We start from the raw sequence: 24,362 nt of genomic DNA, 5'->3' as shown, positions 1-24,362 counted from the left end.
GGGGAGGGATGATGGATGACTCTATCTCCCTTTACCCTTGTCAGTAAGCCTGGTCCTAGGTGTGGGTAGAACATGCTACATGGGCCACCATTGCCCAAATTGCCCCAAAAGAATTCTACCAGCCTCGGACCCACCGGGGCAGTGCTGTAAAGGGACATCTAATCCACAGAATATAAAAAGAAGCAAATTAACTTCTCTCTGAAATATAGGACCCATTATCTAAATGATAAAAGAAATTCTTCTTTGAATACAGAAGATATTTCTGGACTTAAACGCAAGAAAAACTTTGCTGGCCAGGTTGAGGGTAAAATACAGAAACCAGTTCTATATCTTTTCACTTAAGAAATTAGCTGATATCTTTTGGAAAGTGCAGATTAACAACACAGCACTTCTTAGCTTAGACAAAGAAGAGGGTGTAACCCAATATATGTTATATGGAAGCTTAATATTCAGCATGTGTATGTGTAGGGGAGGGCATGTGAGAGAGAGTGAGCATGCACAAGCGTGGAACAGAGAGAGATTATTCACATGATAGTAAAAAAAAGGAGAACAATTATGTGTCCAAATTACAAGTTAATATGTTGACTTTTCAGTGTTTTTTTTTCTTTAAACAGTAAAAAAAAAGTAGTGCTGCACGGTTTCAGAGTTAGTAATGTAACTTGATTCTGAATGAAGTAAATGGTCAGAGCTAAGCAAATATTCTTTGTAACTTGTTTTATTTCTAATTCTCTTCCCTCGAGGGAAAAAAAAACAGCCTATCATCACCAGCATGAAATTGAGCCTGGACTGTTCATTTTTTTTCTGTTCTTAATAGATAGATCAATGTCCTTAGTATTTTCTTTAAAAAAAAACCAAACTGAGTGCTGTATGCTGGTCCAATTGCTGATCCCTGCTTTTTAAATAACAGTCTATATGTATTCTGTCTCTCTCCACTTACGCACCAATAATTAACAACAATCAGTTAGGGAGGCTTGTTTGGTTTGTTTTTTGTTAAAAAAAAAAAAAGAGAAGGGACTCCTTGATTTAATTTGGAAACAATTATCTGAATGACAGGAAATGTGGGAAACATATGGATAATCTCTTTTCTCTCCAGTCTAGAGATAAAGCATCCCTTTTCAATCATTTTCATCTCAATGTTTCAAGACAACAGCTTTTGTCTTCCTGCTCCATCTCATGTCAAGCAGACCCAAAATTAGGAACAAAGTTTTCCTTTCTTGGTAAGTGAACTGATAGCAGGAACCAGTGATTTTATTAAAAAAAAAAACAACAGAATTTTTAACACTAATTTGGGGCAAGTAATTAAGTAATTTTTGCAATGTCCACACTCTTATAAATCCATGTGCCGAATACTTATATAGACATCATAGTCATCAGCTATACCATGGCTATCTGCACCTAATTTATTACAGACTGGGATTCAGTTGTGGGATTTGAATCTTATGAAACCCATATGGTCAAGGATGTGATTTGTTGAAATGAGAGGAATGTGTAACTTGTAAAGAGCTTTGAGATCTTTAGATGGAAAGCATATTTTAAGGTCAATTATTGTAAGTACCACTGCCCTCTTGTGATTTGTATTTTAGAAGGTAAATTGCTTACTGCCACTGATACCTATTGGAGATTTTCTTTTAGCTCAAGTGGTATAGCATTTGGAGCCAAAGGAATTGGGTATATTTTATGTACAACTTAAATAGCGACTACTGTTGTTTTTCAGCACATGGATTCTGAGCTAGAGGGAGCTTTGCAGGAACTGACTGAAACCCTTCTTAACAGCTAATACTTCTAATCTGTTTATACTCAAGACTACTTTACTCCTTGAACACATGCCATCGCAAGTGTACTGTTTAAAAGAGGCAACCAGCCTTTTTTTGAGGCATCTATTTCTTCTTAATACTGGAGAAGGTAAGTAGAAGGTGAAATCAAGATAATGTGTTTGGTCTGATATTCTAACTAAATTGGCTTGTGAATTCCAAGCCACTGAATTTTTCTGATTTGTTTTTATTATTTGCTGTTGCAGTAGTAAATGTTCAAGGGCTCTGTTAGTATTAAGATGCCATGAGAGAGACTGGTAAGAATACTAAGCAATCTGTCTCTTAGGTATTTATTAGTATCAAAACAACAGTATCTGACCCATCACAACAGCTAGCTCCCATTGGGATACCCTTTTCAAACTGCAATATTGTCTGAAATTTCTCTCAAATTATCTCTCTCTCTGTCATTGGGACATTGAGGGTAATCATTTACGAGTGCACCGTAAATCCTAGAAATTCTAATTCTTTCTGAGAAATCATGATTTATTTCGTTTCATTTCTCTGAAATCCCAAGGACTTTAAACAAATGGATTGTCAAACAAATGCATATTTATTATTTCCTGAGGAATATTGTTTAGTTATTACAACAGCACTGTTGCTGCTAGACTTCTCAAGGAAGAGCTTTTCAACCATTTAGTGGTCTCATTCTCCTTTACACCAAAGCCCCTTTACACCGCTCTGGCAGTGTAATTACATACTGCTGAATTTAGAAGCCTAGAATGATAGATATTAAAGATGCTATCCAAAAATATATTAAGCAATGTAATCCATCCCGATGCCAAGAACAATTGTTTCCTAGAGTACACTTTCAATTGCTTTGTTCAGTCTTATCTTAGATGTGCCAAATGATGGGCTTTTCATGACTTCCTTGAGGAGATTTCAGTACATCTTACTCAGGAAATATTTCCAGGTATTCAGTCTAAAAGTTCCTTTTTTAGTTTCACCCTCGTGCTGCTAGTTTTCCCCCGTTCAACAACTTACATAAATCTTCTCCATCTTTGATGTTCAAATCTTTCATATACTTTTAGATAGCTTTCATGTTCCTCTTTAGTCATCGCTTAGCCAAGTTAAATATTAACTCCTGTAAACTTTCCTCGGTCCTGCTAACCATTATCTTTTTTTTTCTGGCTCTTCTCTGATCTCCCTCCAATTTGTTAATATATTTCTGGTTCTGTGGTGCCCAGAACTCAATATTCCAGCTACCCTTCCACTATAAGTACAGAGGAGAAACTTTCACCTGCTTACTGCCACATACCCTGAGAATGCAGCCAAGAACCACGTTGGCCTTTTTGGCTGATTTATTGCACTGCAAATAAATATCTAACTTGCTGATTACTATCAGCCCTAGATCTGTTTCAGAATTGTTGCTTTCCAAACCAATGTTGAAAAGTTGACTCACCATTGGCAAGGCCCCTAATGGCCAGGAGTGTTACAGCAACTGTTTTCTCACTAGAGCCCCTGTTGACTGTTGCTCCACTCCTGCGGTGGTCTGCCTCTTCTCCCGACTCAGCCCTCTATCTGTGTCATGTTGAAGTCCACCCCTTCTCAAGTAATAAAGTCCAACAAACAATTCTAAGACCTTGTGCCAAGTCTTTTGCCTCTGACTTGATCTTTATGGTGATCTTTATACCCTTCTCTCCAGGCTCTGAATTGCCCTTCTTCCCTTACATCGGGGGGCATCACTCCACCTTTCCAGTGGAAGGTAGGGGAACCCATGCCCACTGTCTACACTTGATTCCAATCCAGGGACCCTGAGATGAGTAGCCAAAGTCTGCTCTGTTAGAAACTTTGCTGCTACCAGTTGGACTCCTGCCATTAGCCTTTCCTCAGGTCTTTCTCCCCACCCCTTCCTGGTCTCTTTGTAACTACCAACACTTCCCAGAGCTTCTCTCCACAGATCCGATTCCTACCCTTGTCCCAGGGTCAGCCACAGGAACTTGCTCCAATCCTGTATCTTCCCTCCCCTGGCTTCCTCCTCACCCTGAAGGCCTTCCTTCCAAAAGTCTTTCCTACTACCCTACTTCCCCAAAAAGTGACTGCAGAGTGATTCTCTTTCTCCTTGAAAGTCTCTCAAGCTTCAGTTCCAAACACCCCTTAGGCTTTACTATTTCAGCCTCTTGGGCTTTACTGCCCCTGGCCACCCAGATGTCCTTTTGGCTCAGTACCCTCTAGTTCAAGCTCCAGGCTTCAAATCTCCCAAGCTTCTCTTTTCTTCTTCATTGATTATGCCTAACAACCATCCAGGTGCCACCTAATGGACTCAGGCTCTGTTAACCCATGGTTAAACAGTGTGGTGTTTATACACCCCCATCACAGTAGGTTTCTCTTTGCCATGGACTATCTGTGTCTGATCATCTACCCTTAGATATATTAGTTTATGTTTTTCAAGTTGAATCTTAATTTGCTACCCTCTCCATGTTGCAAATCTTCCTGGCCCCACACACAAGTATTCATTAGTGTTTGCAGTATCTACCCAGTTAATACCATCTGATAATTTCATCAACCCTCCACTTCCAGAGCATGAATAAATATGTCAAACAAGGTTGGATCTAGCCCACACTACTGTGGAACCACATTGAATATCCACTGATAATTAGCCATGATTTATGTTCCATCATTCCCTTTTTAATCTATATGCAAGTTTTCATAGCCATAGCGAATTACATGTATTTTGCAAGTAGGATTTCACGAGATAATATCAGATGCCTGAAAAGAATGCAAATATAATTGTTCATTATAAAACACTCATTGCTTATTGGTCCATTTCCCCCTAATACTTTAGTATTTTTCCTTGTCTTAATATTTGTTCCATTATTTTACTAGGGACTAGAATTAAATTTACTAGAGATAAGGATCATTTTTTCCTTTTTTCTTTCTTTCTTTTTCTTTTTTTTTTTTACAGTTGAATATTGGTACTATATTTGCTTTTCTGCAGCCAAGCACCTGCAAAGTTCTGCATAAAATTTCAGAAGTTACTGTTAATGATTCAGCAGGTTCACTGGCAAATTTCCTTAACAGACTGAAATGCACATTTTCCAGCCCTCCTGATATGTTTCTGATATGTCTGAGTTTCCTAAGTATTCCCTCCATCTCTCTTTAATATGGTTAGCTTATTTTAGAAGGTCTTCATTACATCTTTTATTTTTCCTGCTAAAAACAGATTGTAAAAAATGTCAGTATCGCAATGATTTTAGAGACATCATTAATTTCATATCCTTATCTTTTTATTTTCTTAATCCCTTTCATTAGTATTACCGGTAATCAGATTAATCCCAAAATTTCTACTACCCTTAATGTCATCCCTCATGTTTCATCCATCACAGTTCATCGATGAACTACGATGATCGCTAAGGCAGAAGTTGGCGGAGACAGCATTTAGGGCCACTGTATCAACAATGGAGTACAAAAGTTAGTTGTACAGTCCTACTAAACCATGAATAGGGTGGTCTGAAGACTGACCTGTACTCTTCCTTACAGCCACCTGGAATTGCCCAAGGTTCTTCAGCCTCCAAGGGCAGACCATCAAAAGAGGCAAAAACATGCCTCTCAAGCCCACACTGCAGGGGATAATGGTTCATCCATGACAAGGGTTCCCCCAGTGCCAATCTCATGCCAAATACAGAGTAGCCAGTTATGTGAGTTGTGCCAAAACCACCTAGTATGGCCCCACAATAAGCAGGACAACCATGAAAACATACTGATCCAGAATAACTATCATCTGTGTGGACACTGAAGGACTCCTGCCATCACTACAGAGACAATACCTGAAATTACTTATTGGTGAAATGATAATAAATGGTCAAACAATGTTTCACATATGTATATATTTCCACTAGAGTTAGTTCAGAGTGCAAATGGAGGAGGGAGTGGAAAATTGCAACAAAAAAATCCACATTTTTCACCCCCCCACACTTTCACATTTTCTAATGGTTGGAAGTTTTTTGGACAGCTCTAATTCTTAATGATTTGCCTGGTGGATGCCGCTGCAAGCCTACTATGGCTTTTTCTGCCAAATGGATATTCCAGGATAGCAATTAAAGTTTGGTTACAGCATTATGGAACTTTTATGGGCTACAGAAAATGTTTCCTCAACCTGATGCATTTCCCATATTTGGCTGCATATTTGTCTTTATTCTCAACTTAAATTCTCTAACAGAAGTGGACAAATATGGATGTGTAGACCACCTCGTGCACCACAATATGTAATTCTGAGTTGCACACATTTAGCCTAGTTTTTGCAATTGCAATTTCATAAGAAACTCTTAAAGAGAATTTTGGCTACAACATAGCAGAACTAGTTTAGGCAACAAAAAGCTTGGTAGACTCTCCACCAGCATTAGTTGCTAGAGAATATATTCTTTGGTAAACTTCATGCATACACATCTTCACTTATCCTAATAAGTAGCGGATAGATTAATTCTTAACAGAGTCTCTGGGTTGCTCCCAAGTACTGACTTAGGTTGGCGACGCGTAAATAACATTCTTTTCAGACATATACCAAATCTGTCACAAAAGCTTCCCTAGGTTATGTTAATTAGAGATAGCTTCATAGGCCCTTCTAAAAAGGAAATATCATCAGCAAGAAAAAAAGAAAAGTATCTCATGCTTGTTTCTCTTTTTATGTTCATGTCCACTAATCTAACAATTTAAAATTTACAGCCTTCTTCAATCATCCGGTACATTTAAGCCAAAGCCCCAGTATAAACAATAGACTCTACAACTGCTGAACAGCTTTCATATGGCTACTAAATAAGGGAAAGAATATTACAAAACTATAACAAATATCAAGCTATTTACCCATCCATTTGTACCAAACTCATGACTCTAGCATTTAAGCACCTAAAATGGTTACAATGAGCCAAATCCTGGAGACCCTATTTTAAAAAAAAAATAAGTTCTAATATTCTCCAAGAAATAAATGAATAAGGGATTCCAAGTATCAGGCCTTCGATATCTGATGGGTAGAAAGTTCATTTCAATCGACAACTTTTAGCCTAGCAACAAATGCATGATATTAGATAATAAAAATATTTTCTGTTGTCACATTTTATTCAAATTTCCCCCTGCCCAAAAGAAGTTAAATACCTATTTTGAACGCCAGGAATATCCTCCTGTTAATAATAGCAAACAAAAATAAATGCAATTATGTTCTTATAATGACTTTTTAAAAACTAAAATAAGATGAACACTTACTTGAGCAATAATACTAATAAGCCATCAATGTTGAAAACGAAAGTCTTCTGTTGGTCTATAGGACAATACACAACTCCATGTGAGATTCGTGTGTTCCCTGCATAGAATACTATGCAGTTTTTCCAGAGGCTAAAACATATGCCAGAGTATGATGAATCATATCAGATAATTTGGGGATTTTCTTCATGCTCTAATAACTTAATTTAATTTAGAGACTCACTCTGGCATTGGATAAATAAAGGTGCTTTTGTGCCCCAAATGCCAGAGGTTGTTTTTTTTAAAGTTATTCTTCAGCCAAAATACTAGGCCAATAATGGGTGACAACATACATATTTAGAAGTAATTGATCTGAATTAACATGCTACAGTCTTGTTAGGTACTTCTTTGACATTATGAGTTACCGTTCTGAAAGTACCCTCAGAAATACAGCCTGCACCTTCAGGCCCCCTCCAGGAAGTTCTAGGGTCAGCCATGGTATCTCTGGTAGCATGGCATTAATGTAGTTTTTCTGCCATAGTAAGGAAGAGGGGATGAACATGGAAAATCCTTGGGGTCTGACCCAGTGTGGGAGTACATTGCCTCTGCATACAGATGGCCCTGGGCTTCAATAAATGCCCTGGAATCTGTGCAGCTCCCTGAGGACACAACAGGTCACATGGTGGCAAGTCCTGCCCTCCCTCTCCTATCATGGATGATGTGGCAGGACCTCCACATGTGGCTCTTCAAGAAGACTCCTTCTCCAGATCCCTCACAAGAATTTTATGACAAGAAGGGTGATCTGGCCCCATGTTAAGGGACAGCTTCCTCCCTCTACAGCTCTTCCAGTTAAGAATAGGCCCTTAACCAATAGATGTACAGGAGCAAGGTGGAGGAGGCAGGTACTGCCACCTTCATATTTAATAGAAGGCAGGATGGGCTCAGAGCCAGGGTGGTCCAAAGGGAGTAGGAATGACACAATATTGCATGTACCTTATTTCCTCTTTCAACAGGATTAGCGATCAGTTGCCTAACACCTGTGTGGAGTTGTCTGGGGACCTGGCCTCCTCCCCAACTGGCAGATGACAACCCCCGAGAATCATTATGCATCAACCATTATGGAAGCTCAACTGCACTCATCCTGGTGATCTCCTGAGGACTCAGAAGTAAATGTGTCCTGATGTTGCAGGGAAGGAATAGGAAGAAAAAGATTCTCTATTCTCTCTCTCTCACACACACACAGATCCATGCAGCCCAGGGCAGCATATGGCCCACACTGACTAAACAGCTATACTTTGGATTTCACACCTGTACTGAAATGCAAAGTTCAGCATTTCCTGCCCATTCCCCTTTAGAGTAAATACAAAATTTAAAAAACTAAATACAAACATGTCTGGTCAAACATTCTGACTTTTTATTTGTACAAGTAAAATAAGATGCTGCTGTGTACTTTAGGGATTAAATAGACTTTTACACTGTAATTAGAGTGTAAGTGACAAATAGCTTAATAGCCACATTTATAAACTAACAAAATACTTCATGATATGACATTGTACCCAGCCAGTTATTAGTCACTTCTAATATTGAAGTAAAAGTATTCATGCTGCTGTGTTAACAATAAAATAAGTAAATGTTATATTCTGTTTAAAAGCTCTCACATTTTATCCCTGGCTTCACAGGACCTTATTTTTATGTGATCCAAAGCAATCGAATTTTACAAAGAATTTTGTTGCAAAACTGTCAGCTGCACTCTGAAAAGTATGTAGCAACTATTTCTATATACAGCATTTTCAAGAAACAAGATGTTTGCTAATAGATCTTAACTATAATTTAAAACACAACAATAATGTGTACTGATTTTGTTGAATCATTTTAACAGTGTTTTATTGCCTTTTAACAACAGCAGAGTAAGTGTAAGTTCATTTACTATAAAAGACATGGCATTTAATGTATAGTAAGACTAAAGGAACTTACACAATAGTATATTGCTAGTAAGCATAATTCTTGTCGATGAGGAAGACTGACACTAATGTCAGAATTAAATTGTAATCTTAAAGTGAAAAAAAGCCTGTAGTAAATTATAATGTAATTTTATTTTTATGTACAGAACATAAATGTACTTCTAAGTAACCCAAGTATTTTAAACCAAAAGGAATAAAGAGAGAATACTATATTTTTTTTAATGTGGAAGTTCAAAAGGTCTCATGCTAATAGCATTATCATTCCAGCTAAAGAAAACGCTACATTAATTTACATGTTTTGTATCTATTGTTTCACACTCCTTCTGTCAGATCTGGCAGAAACAATTTCTGTTACTCTCTCATTTTAGCATTTCAGTAGTATGAGCCAGCAAATGAAATTATATTCCTTCCCTTTTATGGCGCTCTGCACAGTCCTGGCTTGAATAGGAGAGTTTTGGTAGATTGTGATGACTCTTTAGCAAGCTAATGTTGAACAGCTTAAGTTTCTGTTACAAATGTTCTACCAGGCTGAAATGTATGCTTTTGCACACTGTACAGCACTCTCTGCAGCAGCAAAAGTAACACAATATTTCTAGGACAATTGTTTATACTGTTAAGTACTTCAAAGGCTTTTGACTGCTACCGTAGATGTCATTTAACAAATATTTTTGTAAATAGCCAAGTTCTACCCTCATTCCATCTGTGGCACGTCTGTTGAGCTCAACAGGAGTTCTACACAAAGATCAAGAGGAGAAGATGACCTTTTGTTTGGAAAAATCAACAACGGATATTATACAGATGATTACAACTAAATGTTTAGACATATTCTTCCTTTTTTGTTCTCACTAGTTTAGAGAACAAAACGCAGTCCATGCTCTGTGCCAAAATTTGGGTATTTTGGGAGCTCTAGTGTCAGAGGATAGACATAAACACTTTAACAGGAAAATGATCAAAATGCCTGCCCCCAAAAACTTAGTATTTTTATTTTGTTTTGTTTTTTTTAAAGCTGACATGGTTACTTGCCATAAAAAGGAATTAGTCTTTAGAGATCCATTTGCTTAGTAACACACTTTATTACCAGAGAAATAAAAAATTAAGTTTGAAAAATGTGGTAAGTAGAATGTTTCCACATTTCTGCATATTTCTTCCCTTTTCGAAGTAGGACAGCCAAATATTTTTGCAAAAATGGGTCTACAGAACAACAAATCACTGGATAATATTAATTCCTGATGATGTTCTGTTGGAAATCCTCAAGTGTATCTGTACAAATGCCACGAGTTGAACTGGTACACTTATGCAAACAAACAAAAAATGGGGGGGAGGGAGAGGGGAATATTCAGACAAAGTGAAATAATTGGAAAATAGAGACAATGAAAAGAATACATAGTGGCACTGATACAGAACCACACAGAGGATTACTGATAGGAAATCATTATCAGGGATTAACAATGTAGTGTGATTTGCTAGACTGTTCTTGTAAGAATACTTAGCTGTCCTTCTTTACGAGGGAAGAAATATGCGGAGCCATTCTGCTTCCCACATTTTTCTTTCCCTGATAATAAATGTCACTACTTGCTGTGCATTGAGACAATTTTTAAAATTTTCCTTCTACTATCCCCATTTCAGCATTAGAAATTCCCTACACACATTATACATTTCCCCCTTCTTTTATGGACAACGTATCTATTTTTTATGGATAGTCGGTGCAATGATGATAAATTTGGGCCCTCAAATAAACTATGCAAGATGTTTAAAAAAGTTTCCTTTGACCCAAGACACAGGCTCCTGTTTACTGTAACAAATTGGCATTCATTTTGCCTCACGTAAGCCTATTGGTATAAATAAGTTAGGTCCCACTTTTTTTGCAATATTTTTCCTGAGTACTAAGAACTCTTTGGTAATTCTTTTGTTCATGTGTAGTGTCACTACGGGTTATTAAAAAGCTCTTGCATTCTATCCCTTTCGGAATGAGGGTAAAGTAATTTATATATATGTATTTGCAGCTTGTTTAGGACTTAGGGATCTTCCAGTTGGGGAAAGGCACTTCATAAAAAATGAGATGAGGGAGCATTGACAGTCTGTATTCTGAATTTCCCACATTCAATTCCATCAGATATTAAACTTTATTTTAATGCAGTTTTTTTAAAATTTTAATTGTATTTTATTTTCTTTACTGCTAACACATCACTCAGCACAGAAAAATGGCTTTACACTTGACCATGCTACTCTTCAGTAAAAGTACCCAAAATATCTGCAACGTACCAATTACATCAGAGGAATGGGATTATGCAAAGTGAAATTATGAAAAAAAACTGATTCTTTTAGCCAAGCAGTTTTGCTATCCTAACTTGCTGAAGTGCTCTTTCCTTACCATGTCTGCTACTATCCAAAATACTTGACAGATGCCCTTCTTACTTAAAGAAGCCAGAAACAGTGTTATTGTTGGTAGCCTGTACTTTACCAAACACAGATACGGCATTATTATTACTACTCGGCATTATCGAGCTGATAACAACTTTGTTTACATTATACTGAATACTGATTTTAAACAGGCATGAAGCCTGAGCACTTGGGCATTTACCATTCAGATATTCTAGACTTCAAATTTGGTGCCAATCACTAGTATATAGTAGTAATACATTCAGTATACTGTATCATCTTACCGACAGTAGATATCTTGTTACACAGCATATTATATTCATTTAGATCTCACTTAGCTTTTAAGGGTTCAATTTGCTTGACAAAATCTGTCTAGATGAGCTATCAACTAATTCTTTGTTGAAGATCTGTGCCAAATGTTCATCTCTCTTTCTCTCTCTCTCACACACACACATATACACACAAGTTTCATTGGAGACATTTTGCTTATCATCCTGTTCATTTCCTCTTAAGTAGGGCTTAAATTCAACTGGAGCTCTCCAGAGGTGGAGCCCCTCTAAATATTTTCAACCCCCCTGGAGTTTTTATAGCATGGGGGCAAGAGGAGGGGGAAGAAAATGTGGGTAGCTCCATGAAATACTCTATAAGAATGTAAGCCCTGCCCTTAAGAATGGTATAGCTTGTGCACCCCTCCTACATACTAAGAAGTTCAATGAGGGGTTGTGCCTTCCAGAGGAGCAGTTCTTCCTTGAACTTCCCTGCGGTGGTGCAAACATCCCCAGTGCAGGGCTGCACTTCTCAGGCACAAGTGAGCCAATTGTGATTGGTGCCTAGACTTTATGGCAATTCATAGCATATATTTACACTGGAAAGGATCAGCTGCATTAAATTAGATAATAGATAGTAAAGGTTATACATAGCTCTTGTGTAGACCTTGTCGCCTGAAAAGCCCCAAAGCTTTTTGCAGATGTAGGTAAGTATCATTATTCCTTTATTATTAGGGGGAAGCTGAGATACAGAGGTTAAATCACTTGCCCAAATTCACACAGCAATTCATTATCTAAGCTGGGAGCTGAACCCAGGTTTTTGACACGTACGCCCCACACAGATCTATGCTTTTAAGATAGATTAGAAAATGGTTTCCAGTATAATAAACCAGCAAAACTGATAATTCACATATGCCTTTACTTATTTTCCATTAACAGAGAATGATTTTCTCAAGGTCACATTAACCACACAGAGAACCATTTTGTAGACATTTCTCCACCCATCTTTCACACAGTCTCTCAAGGGTCTTTCTACATGTGATTTAATAAAAACTTTGCTGTGACAATTTAGTACAGGTGTGGTCAGACTGTGGCTCGTGAGCTGCATGGGGCTCTTTTACAGTTAAAGTGCAGCTCCCGGAACCCCTATGCACCCTCCCCAATTCTCCGCTACAAGAATGGAGCTCGGGGCATCTGCCCTGCAGTGGGGTGGTGGAACTAGGGGCTTCAGCCCTGCAGGGAGGGGGATATAAGGGCATTAGCCCAGCAGGGGGCATCAGGGCAGAAGCCCCCCACTCCAGCAGGCGCTGCCCCATGAGGCAGGCTGTTTGTGTCTTGCGGCTCTCGAACTTCTGAAGATTATTGTATGTGGCTCGAAGGGTCAGTAAGTTTGGCCACTCCTGATTTAGTATATTCTGTAGGCATCTACACCATTTTGTTTTGTGAGCATCTTTCATTTGTAAGACTGTCCTATGCCTTCTCTGTTGTCTTTTTGCCTACATCTTGGACTGAAATTCCAAGGGGTATTGAACACAAGGTGAACAATGCTGAGCAATGAAGGGTTGTTACCATGGAATGACTTTGCCCTGGGACTTTGGGCAAAGCCGCAAGAAATGAGTTTTTGCAGTCCGGATCAACAATAAACAAGCAGCAGATCACCTGGTAAAGGCTTTGAGGCTGACCAGGAAGGTCACATGGCAGAGGGAACTGAAAGATATAAAAGGATAAGGCCCACTCTTGGTAGCAGGATAACCATCCAGAACAAGAAGGCAAGACTGGGCATGAGGAAAGAAAGAAGAGAGGGGGTCTTGGGAGCCTGAAAAGACACTGGTTAAATCCCAAAGAATACTTAATAGTGGTGAGGAGACTGAGCAGGGGTTTTGTGTGCAGTGTTTATCTTCCTTGGGTAAGTCACTTGTGATTTGTCTATGTGTAAAGTGTGTTTGTGTTGGAAATCTCTCTGCAAAGTCTTTGTGTGTAACTTGCTCCAACGATCACATGTTCCTGAAGGGTTAAAGTATAATCCAGAGAATCTGCAAATGTGGAACGCTGGGGAGGCTGCATGACCAGTGCAGCCAGGGTCCCATGCCCTAGAAGTGATACCAAACAGGGAGTCTGCAATGCAGGAATGAGCCTGAGAGGTCAGAGCCAGAACCTGCACATTAAACACAAAGGATCCAGTGCTGGAGTCGAAATACAGCCACCAGATGAGTGTCCAGCAGGGGGAGTTCAACTAGGATTATGACCGATGCATTTTATTCTATTTTTACTGAGCCTTCTTTTATTTCCTAAATAGAGTGCCATGAGTCTTTATCCTTGTGGAATCTCTTCTTGTCTGCTTTTAATCATAAAGTCAGCAAGCACTTTCTTGCCAAAGTTGGAAGTGTTCTGGCCACTGTATAAATGTCAAAGCTCATCTATTGTTTTCTTCACTTATATGTGTCTCTAGCCGAGCACACACAAATGTTTCTGGATGAATAATAAATTAACTTCAGTTGAAATAATAATTTTACATAATTTGCTGTTTAAATAACTCAGAAAAGAGGGTAGCGTTTTGGTTTCAGACACTGTTTTCCACCTCTATATCTTAAAAACGACAGAGTGGATTAGTCTATAAAGTACATTAATATCTTTGGGTACATTTTCAAAATGTATGTAATATGCGTTGGTCACTTTTCTAACAGAAATTACTTTTCATCAGCAATTCAATAATAGTCTAACATAATGGCCTGGTGATAGTGTTCTCTGCTGATGCAAAAAGAGCAAGGCGTGGATTTTCAAAGTCTCTTACACATAAATCAGGAGAGTCTAGGAGAACGGCAGATCCAGGATGCTTACTTTGGGGAAGGTAGTACATTGTGTTAAACTGACCCTGTAAAACATTAAGGAGTAGAGTTGGCAAGTCCAGGAGGAAATTCCCCCCCACCTCACCCTCCCGGTTAACCATATAAAAGGGCCTCAAGGAAGGGGACACAGTATGATCATCTTCAATATTAATACCTGACATTTATGCATTTATTTTTAAAGTGCTTTACAAACAGTAAGTAATTAATGCTCATAAAATTCTTGAAACACTGTTAGATATTATGAGCCCATTACAAGAGCTAGTTGAATAGCAGAAAATCTGATTCACAAGTATTTTTGCAAGTAAAACCCTCAAGTTCAGTTGTTATGAATGTTGCAATCATATTAGTTAGTCATGACAATTTGCACTTTTGCCAAGTATCTATGAAAATATTCATCAATAAATTTAATCTGTCTAAAACTTAGTGTCATATATGCATTCTTTTTTATTTGCATTCAGTATTTGTCTTTTTAAAGGGCAGTACCATTCTTATGCAACTTGGACAACCAACCACAAAACCCAGACAACAGCAGGCCAGATTGTGACCTCTCCTGCACACAAGTGCAAGGAAATAAAGGGGATGTAAAACACCAACTTACTCCCTTGTGTCTATATTCCATTCTGTGTACTGCACGGAGCTGCCATGTTTCTCCCCACATGCAGATGGCCAGGGGGGGAGCAGAACCTTGACTCCAGCCCCTCAGCATGCCTCATGGTATTGTAAGCCTGTCATATTTTACTGGGGCTAATTTAATAACTAATGGTTGAACCAGCTCTACCCATTTTACAGATGGAGAGTTTGGCTGAAAGGACAGATTCTGTCCTCAAGTGCAAGTTGATAGTTCTTCTTTGTGCTGATGGCAGAATTTGGACCAATTCAGAAAAAAGCACATTATCATGCAAATCCCATTGACTTCAGTGACAATTCACCTGCTTAACGTTAGGCATATGCTTAAGGACCTTGCTGAGTCAGGCCCTTCTTGATTTGTTCATGGCTATGAATGGAGTCAGTGTCAGTAATGTCAGAGGAACCTTAATTCCACTTCCTAGTGCATATGCCTTAGGATACAGGCATCAATCAAACCACCACATGCTATTCTTTCCATTCATTTGACAAAGAATATGCTTATTGTAAAAGTGTTTTTAACAAAACAATACCCAGGTATTTGAGTGGATAACTTCAGAGAGGTGTTTTGTATTTCAGAGATCACATACTGAGCTGTTACAAAATATTTGAAGTATCAGAGGGGTAGCCGTGTTAGTCTGGATCTGTAAAAGCAGAAAAGAGTCCTAGATTCAGAGATTCATAGACTCTAGGACTGGAAGGGACCTCGAGAGGTCATCGAGTCCAGTCCCCTGCCCTCATGGCAGGACCAAATATTGTCTAGACCATCCCTGATAGACATTTATCTAACCTACTCTTAAATATCTCCAGAGATGGAGATTCCACAACCTCCCTAGGCAATTTATTCCAGTGTTTAACTACCCTGACAGTTAGGAACTTTTTCCTAATGTCCAACCTAAATCTCCCTTGCTGCAGTTTAAGCCCATTGCTTCTTGTTCTATCCTTAGAGGCTAAGGTGAACACGTTTTCTCCCTCTTCCTGATGACACCCTTTTAGATACCTGAAAACTGCTATCATGTCCCGTCTCAGTCTTCTCTTTTCCAAACTAAACAAACCCAATTCTTTCAGCCTTCCTTCATAGGTCATGTTCTCAAAACCGTTAATCATTCTTGTTGCTCTTCTCTGGACCCTCTCCAATTTCTCCACATCTTTCTTGAAATGCGGTGCCCAGAACTGGACACAATACTCCAGTTGAGGCCTAACCAGCACAGAGTAGAGCGGAAGAATGACTTCTCGTGTCTTGCTCACAACACACCTGTTAATGCATCCCAGAATCACGTTTGCTTTTTTTGCAACAGCATCACACTGTTGACTCATATTTAGCTTGTGGTCCACTATAACCCCTAGATCCCATTCTGCCATATTCCTTCCTAGATAGTCTCTTCCCATTCTGTATGTATGAAACTGATTGTTCCTTCCTAAGTGGAGCACTTTGCATTTGTCTTTATTAAACTTCATCCAGTTTACCTCAGACCATTTCTCCAATTTGTCCAGATCATTTTGAATTATGACCCTGTCCTCCAAAGCAGTTGCAATCCCTCCCAGATTGGTATCGTCTGCAAACTTAATAAGCATACTTTCTATGCCAACATCTAAGTCATTGATGAAGATATTGAACAGAGCCGGTCCCAAAACAGACCCCTGCGGAACCCCACTTGTTATACCTTTCCAGCAGGATTGGGAGCCATTAATAACTACTCTCTGAGTACGGTTATCCAACCAGTTATACACCCACCTTATAATAGCCCCATCTAAATTGTATTTGCCTAGTTTATCGATAAGAATATCATGCGAGACCGTATCAAATGCCTCACTAAAGTCTAGGTATACCACATCCACCGCTTCTCCCTTATCCATAAGACTCGTTATCCTATCAAAGAAAGCTATCAGATTGGTTTGACATGATTTGTTCTTTACAAATCCATGCTGGCTATTCCCTATCACCTTACCACCTTCCAAGTGTTTGCAGATGATTTCCTTAATTACTTGCTCCATTATCTTCCTGTGGCACCTTTATAGACTAACAGACATACTGGAGCATGAGCTTTCGTGGGTGAACAGCCACTTTGTCGGATGCAAGTAGTGGAAATTTCCAGGGGCAGGTATATATATGCAAGCAAGAAGCAGGCAAGAGATAACGAGGTTAGTTCAATCAGGAAGGATGAGGCTCTCTTCTAGCAGGCTGCTTTGGGCTTTAAGTATAAATTGTCAAAGCCCAAGGCAATATAGACACCACCTCCAAAAATCCAGTAAATTGAATTTACTCCTTCCATTGGCTGTAAGGTTCCTGCTGCACTGATAAAGCATTTCCAGGACTATAGTTGTTACTCTTGTCAGTTATTCAGAGGAAGTGCTACCTCCACAAAAGTCAGTTGAGCACAACAAGAACTAATGGCCCAACTAGTTCAAAACACATCTTGGAACTTTCAGCCCAACAAAATCTATGCCAAATCTTTGAAGCTTTGTCTTTAACATTCCTGTTAAAGATTCCTAAATTTCTACTGTCTGAGAAAGTTCCAGCAGGCACACTAGAACTGCTCTGAGGAAAGTATGTAAGCAGCATTCTCCTTTTTGGATAGATGGTTCTTAAGGCACCTGATTTAGGAATGAACATTTTTTCATACCTCCATTTCTATGCTTGCACAACTCTAGGTGGCACTATGCCAAAACAGTCATTTATACATAAGGTAGAAGGCTTCGCATATTTTTCTGGCCCACAGCTGAAGAATGTTCTTATAAACAAAACTAATACAGATAGTACTTTCTCCTCCATCTGTCTTCCTTGTAGCCATCTGAAGAAAGTTACAATTCAACCAGGTTCCTGGGAAAACATACAATGTATGTCTACGAAACAATTGCGGAAATCACAGCTGCAAACATAGTGCTAGTGTAATAAAGTTTAGTATTGGATTTGTGAACCCAATACCGGATGGGTTAAACTAGGTTTTTGCTATTAGACTTGATATTAGGAAACTCATGCCAAATTCCATGAATGTTAAAAATGGAAGACTATTTGCACAATGACATGCTTCTGCCCATGAGAAGATATTTTCATTTACTGAAGAATGAGGAGGCAGAGCTTTTTGTTTTGGCAAAGTAGCGATTAACCACTTGAGTAACCCAGAAGTGTTTGGCCAGAAGTCAGCTAGCACTTTGAATGGATGGGACTATTACAAAATAAATAAAAAGACACTGGGTGAAATGATACTTGACCTTGTGATATTTTTACATTAGTTTCCCGGGAAGGAGGGGGAAAGGGAGAGGAAAGAGTGCAAAGAATCTCTTCTAGTCAGTGCCCCTGCAGAAACTGGGCACAACGATAGCCCTAGATCTCCAGATTTAAAATTGGGCGTGAGTCATGTGAAAGCAATAGGTACAATATTAAAAAATGTTAATTGGACAGATTTTGAAAACTACATATTCTACATGAAAGTAACACATGCCTACAAGAAAGCAGCATCAAAAACTGAATACCAGGTTTTCAGAGTTCTGATATCATGTACAGAATTCACCAGTAAGCAATTAACGCTCTTTGTGGATCCATTTTGTATTTATAACCCAACAAATTTTCACTTAATTCTACATTTCAGTGTTTCACCAAAGTTAAAAGACAAAGTTTCAAACATTACAGGCAGGGGATAATTGCACATTTAAGTTGCACACCCCACTCAAACCAGAGATGCCAGATAAATGGCTGAGTTAAGTTGCTGTGAATGCCCCAATACTGCAGCAGGGTGGAATTCAAACCCTACTTTTTTTTGCTAGTTATGTTTTAATATTAGCTGTAGCTAGCAGAGTTAAAAGCTGTTTAGAACAGTCCTACTGAATAATATTCTAGTGCAGGAGGAATCCGTGTATTACAGTTTATAGTTCATAGCTGAAAATAGGATATTGTGGTTTAACTCAAATATTTAGACATTACTTAAGCTTACTATTATGGGTTTGAAATAACGTCTTGTAATGTTATGACTGGAACCATATTCATATTTCCAGAAATTTTTAGACTCATCTATGCAAATAGCTCCCAAAGCATAAAGTTACTTTACAAACTAATATGTACAGGAAGTCTCGTTGATGAGGATAAATGAGGAATTTATCGTTTATGAGGATAAATTCAACAGTGCGTTTGCAACACATTTCTAGTGTGTCGCCTCTTCCAACCCAGATTACTGGTGTCTAGCCCCATTAATGACTGCCTGTATCTTAAGTAAATCTCTCACTTCCTAACTTTTCATTGCTTTAAATTACACCATTAATCCTATTAGACCCAGATCTTGACCTATCTTGAAATTGTTATTCTCTGTTGTAAAATGTCCTCCAAACACATGCATTAAAAAAAAAATTTATGTTGCTCTTTCCAAGAACTTAAATAGCTAACATCTATCAAAATCCTGAACAACCAAAATTCTCACAGACATCAAGAGAAGTTTGGGGTCTACAAGCAAACCGAATGAGATCCCCATCTCTATTCATTTTACTTGATAGAGGACGTCAGGGGGCGGGGGGGAAATGGCAAGTTTGCCATTACCAACAAACATTAACAATTTTGAAGCCTTAGCACATACCTCATGATCATCTACTGTTGATCAAAAGACTTGAGTCAGATTTTTAATTTTCTATTAATATTTTAGAATTGTTTTTGGTATTATTTCACATGAGGGTAATTTTATATTCCTGTCAAAGACAAAAGGTATTTCAGCTAAATTGCTGTATTTTGATATATGATTCATATTTTTACAGGAGCAGAATTTAATTTTTCTTCTTTTGCATTTGTAGGGTATAATTTAAAAGCACTGGATATATGTATTCTACTCAAAGAATAACTGTTATCCTAGATTTCAACAGTCATATTACTTGAGGTTCAAAAGTAATTTTTTCAAATAATATTTCATAGGGAGATAAGTCTTGAGGATTACGCATCCCCTCCACAATAAATAATAAATAACAAACATGATTTTCAGATGTGCTAAGGACAAGCAGTTCAAATTTACTTCTGTGGGAGCTGTAAGTGCTCAGTGCTTCTGAAAATCAGACTAATTCATCCCAGTCTAGAAGCACCTAATTGGACTAAGAAATACTGTACTTACAGTGGATCATGCCACCTGTAGGCAGTGATGTGGCAATAAAGTGATGTTTCTTGGCAAATACAGTCACACAGAAGAACATTTAAGCTATGCAACAGCGCATAGGATTTGACATCACTCAAGTACTTTGATCATTTAAAATGAAGAACTCCCATTTGAATTCCCTGCCAAATAGCTCTCATTCATACTTTTCTCTCTCAGGCTATGTCTACACTATACCATTGTCGGCATAACTTATATTGCTCAGTAGTGTGCATAACCCCCTCACCCCCTCCGAGAGACATAAGTTACACCGACATAAGCGCTCGTGTGCACAGCGCTGTGTAGACAGGAGAGCTTCTTTTATGATGTCGATGGGAGAGCTCTCTCCCATCGGAATAGACCATTCACCAAATGAGCTGCAGTGGCACAGCTGCATCGGTACAGCAGCACCGCTGCGCATGTAGACATCTCTCTTTCTGTGAGTATGACATTATAATGAAAACTTAATTAAATCAAGGAAAAAGGAAAATGAGAAAAACAGAAACTGTGCTTTTATTAAGGGCCACATACTCAAACAGTATCAGAGGGATAGCCGTGTTAGTCTGGATCTGTAAAAAGCGACAAAGAGTCCTGTGGCACCTTATAGACTAACAGATGTATTGGAGCATAAGCTTTGTGGGTGAATACCCACTTCGTCGCGTCTAATGAAGTGGGTATTCACCCATGAAAGCTCATGCTCCAATACATCTGTTAGTCTATAAGGTTACTCTTTGTTGCTTTATACTCAAACAGAACCAACCAACCAATATATTCCAAAGACTGCTTTGTAATCAGATATAATCAGATGTAACCTGTAATTAGACATTCCTCCTGATCCTGCAAATGGGCTCATATACCCTACCACTTTGTCAAAGTGTAATGACCTGAACCAGAGGTTCTCAAACTGGGGGGGGGCAGGCCCTCCTGGGAGGAGCCCAGACTGTATTCGGGGGAGGGGAGGGCATGAGAAGCTTTAGGAAAAAAACCTTACACAGCAATGAATAACTAGTAAAGCTGATTCCTCCAGACCTACCAGATTCTCAGAGGGTGCTGTGCATTTGACTTTAGATGGCGCTGTGCATTATGATGGATTTCTGTGAAGCTTGCATAGCATTAGACAAAGCTGTTACCATCTGTACGTGAATCCATTTGCTATGACGTGGCATGCACATTTAATTGTAGGCATTGACCATAATCGTAGTTTTGGTTTTGCTTTTATTACAATGGATCATTGGCTCTGTTTGAATCAATGCCTCACTGGTTGTAATATTTAGTGAGAGTTGTATGTTTATTTCTTTTTAATTGGTATATGTGCTTGTGTGGTGGCGGGGGGAGGGCATGAATTACTACAGACGCAAAGAAGGGGGAAGGGCACGATTGAATAGTTTGAGAACCACTGACCTAAACAAACCAACACACAAACCAAAAGCAAACAGATAATCCATCATTCATTTTCCTGTGACACAACCACCTGAAAATACAGTTGGGCTAAATATGTATTATTTCAACTTGTATAGGCTAAGGGCCTTATTCTGGGAATGCTTACTCCTGAGCAGAGCGCCTTCTACAGGAGGCAGTCCCACTTAGCAGTACTCACAGCAGTAGGCACTGCACTCATTAGGAAATGTTTACAATGACCAGGTCCTAACGAAAAAAAACCACAACAGAATCCCCTGGGTTTTTAATTTTAGTTATAAGATAGATGGACACGCACCCCCCAAAATATACTATCCCTAAAAATAACATTATTGGTAGAAGAACCTGCTCTCATACATTAAATCCAACAGTTGCATTTCATTATCTTTTTGAATCACCATTTAAACAACAAAAGTATACAGCTTTATTGCAACATTTGCATTCATGGGGAAGAGATTTTACATGACTGGGCTACGAAGGGTTTTAGTCTCTATTTTACCTTTTTTTCCCTTCACCTGATGTCCCTCATCTCCTAAAAGAGAGGTAAAGTATAAGACTTATTTAGGAAATAATGACTTACAGTAAGACAATCTCAGTATTTAACTATGATAGGTATTTATAGGGCCCCTATCTCCATAGTATTTGAGTGCCTTTTAATTTTGCATGTATTTATCCTCACAACACCCCAGTGAGGTAGGGAAGTGCTATTATACCAGTTTCACAGATAAAGAATTGAGCAAGAGAGACTGAGTTACTTGCTTACGGTCACTGGCAGAGCAGGGAACTGAATCCATAACTGATCCATTTTGTATACACTTTGAGGAACAATAGGTCAATTATCTTCTCACAAAATGCAAGTCAATTGTTACTCACTCAGTTTGCAGCCTTCTTTTTTCCTAATGCAAGTCACTGGAGAAAAATATTCTATATCGTGACAGAGTCTCACAATTTCAAAACACTGAGCAGTGACCCTAAACAATCATGACAAAGTCAGAATATAATAGGGCACAAAAGGTACTGCAGCACCAGGAGCAATTAATATTATATTCCTTAAGAAACTAATAAAAGAATGGACATACTGGATCAGATCAATAATCCATCTAGCTCATTATCCTATCGTCAGACAGTGGCCAGTGCTAGTTCCACTTTGAAAACTGACCATTTATGCCCAGCCTTTGTTTCCTGTTTTTTAACTAGTTACTGATCCATGAGAGGACCTTCCCTCTTGCCCTATGACTGCTTAGTTTGCTTAAGAGCCTTTGGTGAGGGACCCTTTCTGAAAGTCCAAGCACATCATATCAGGTGTGGGAATCTCCCTCACATCTTCTGCAGCAAACCTCTCTCTGCAACATATAGGCCAACACTTCTAATATGGGAGCCTAAAGTTGTGCCTATAAATCTATATTTTGGCATGTAAGCGTGGCCTGGTTTACAAAAGTGTTCAGTACCTACAGGTCCCATTGAAGTCAATGCAAGTTCAGAGCCCTCACCATCTTCTAAGAATAGGCCTTTAAATTACCCATCATCAGTTCTTATATACATACATTTGAAAAAGCAAATTACAGTTAACGGGACTATTACCCCAATGAAATATTATCCAAATACCAGAGACCTAAGACAAAAATAAAGAAAGAACAGGGGAAAGACAGGAGATAGGTAAGGTTACAGAAGAAAAGGGGTCACTGAGAGAAGCAGCATTCTTTTTATCATTACAAACAAAGGCGCCTAGAATGCTGTGCTTATAATAATTATTCCTTTCCCAGAGGCCAAACCTGACTAAAACCTGAGTAATTAGACATTATATGGGTGAAGGATAGTGATAAGCTTGGAGAGGCTAGATCCATCCCATCATCAGGAGTAAGACTGCAGAGCAACCACCCTGGGGTTACTAGTCCAGCCTATTGGTGGAAATAGCAGCCACAGATCCTTTACCCTAGTCATGAGGCAAGTTAGGCCACTGGAGCCATATGAACACAGATTCCGTGGTCCTTCTTCTAGCCTTCTGTATCACTAGCCTATTCGGGAGCAAGTGTGGAGACCCCGTTCATAATGCACATGAAGTGCAGAGGTCTCACTGCACTGCTGCTCATTCAGCAGCCCATTATCCTTCTCAGTTCCACCACAGGGTTTAAGTGGTGTGGGAGCCTGACACCGGCCTACCATCACACCAAGATGATTTTGACCAGAGCACATGCTCAGCCATGAGCCTACATAAGCACCTAAAGCTCTGAAAATATGCCCACTCCTCCTCACACAGATATTTGTGAGTTTAAGCACCTTCTCGTACCATAGTTACTGTGTAGAAAGGAACACATTATAGACTCCCCCTCTGACCGTAACCTGACAGAAGGTTGAACTGTACTTACTGTTCCCACACAGTGTTCTGGAACCTCAGACGCATCACACAAATCAGGGTGTAAACTGATGCTCCCTTGGGCTTACATGAGGAGAAAAACAAAGATATATTCCAGCTATTTGCCAGCAGGACCTTGTCTTTTAAGGTAGAACACATTAAAATCTTAATGACTAAATCCAGCCCACCGTATTGGTGCAGAGCAATAGCATGTACATTCAACATCAGAGTCTGGTGATGAAAACTCCAGCCACCAGCGGAAAACTTTCCACTGCCCCAATTATTTCTGAAGTTTTTTCACTATTTTGCTAAAACAATGTATTTCCACTGAGAGCCCAAACCACATCCTCGTGTCAGCTTTTGGATCGAGTGTCAGACCATCTCTACCAGGTCAGGGCTCTTACTTAATACAGTTCCAAGTCCTTTGTACTT

The 24,362-nt window shown here is 39.0% G+C and overlaps 1 protein-coding gene and 1 long non-coding RNA gene across 4 annotated transcripts in view; one reads left to right on the top strand and one right to left on the bottom strand.

Moving 5' to 3' along the window:
• The window catches only part of MBNL1 (muscleblind like splicing regulator 1), a 234,816-nt gene extending 210,902 nt beyond the window's left edge, over positions 1–23,914 (bottom strand). Inside the window, exons 1-2 of one of the 3 annotated variants that reach the window (XM_045029489.1) lie at positions 23,865–23,914; positions 22,077–22,109 (exon numbers count right to left, since the gene is read on the bottom strand). The gene's annotated coding sequence lies outside the window, so the exon portion shown is untranslated. The remainder of the gene's footprint in view (positions 1–22,076; positions 22,110–23,864) is intronic. The other 2 variants (XM_045029488.1, XM_045029500.1) reach the window with 2 other exon arrangements.
• Positions 1,128–8,111, top strand: LOC123377078. Its single transcript, XR_006582074.1, has 3 exons — positions 1,128–1,217; positions 1,715–1,902; positions 7,994–8,111. It is a non-coding gene; the product is annotated as an uncharacterized LOC123377078 (long non-coding RNA).
• Positions 23,915–24,362: the final 448 nt, after the last annotated feature.

The sequence above is a fragment of the Mauremys mutica genome, chromosome 9 (genome assembly GCF_020497125.1).
Source record: "Mauremys mutica isolate MM-2020 ecotype Southern chromosome 9, ASM2049712v1, whole genome shotgun sequence".
NCBI lineage: Eukaryota > Metazoa > Chordata > Testudines > Geoemydidae > Mauremys > Mauremys mutica.
The sequence above is the reverse complement of the archived record's forward strand: the minus strand, read 5'-3'. Positions and strand labels throughout refer to the sequence as shown.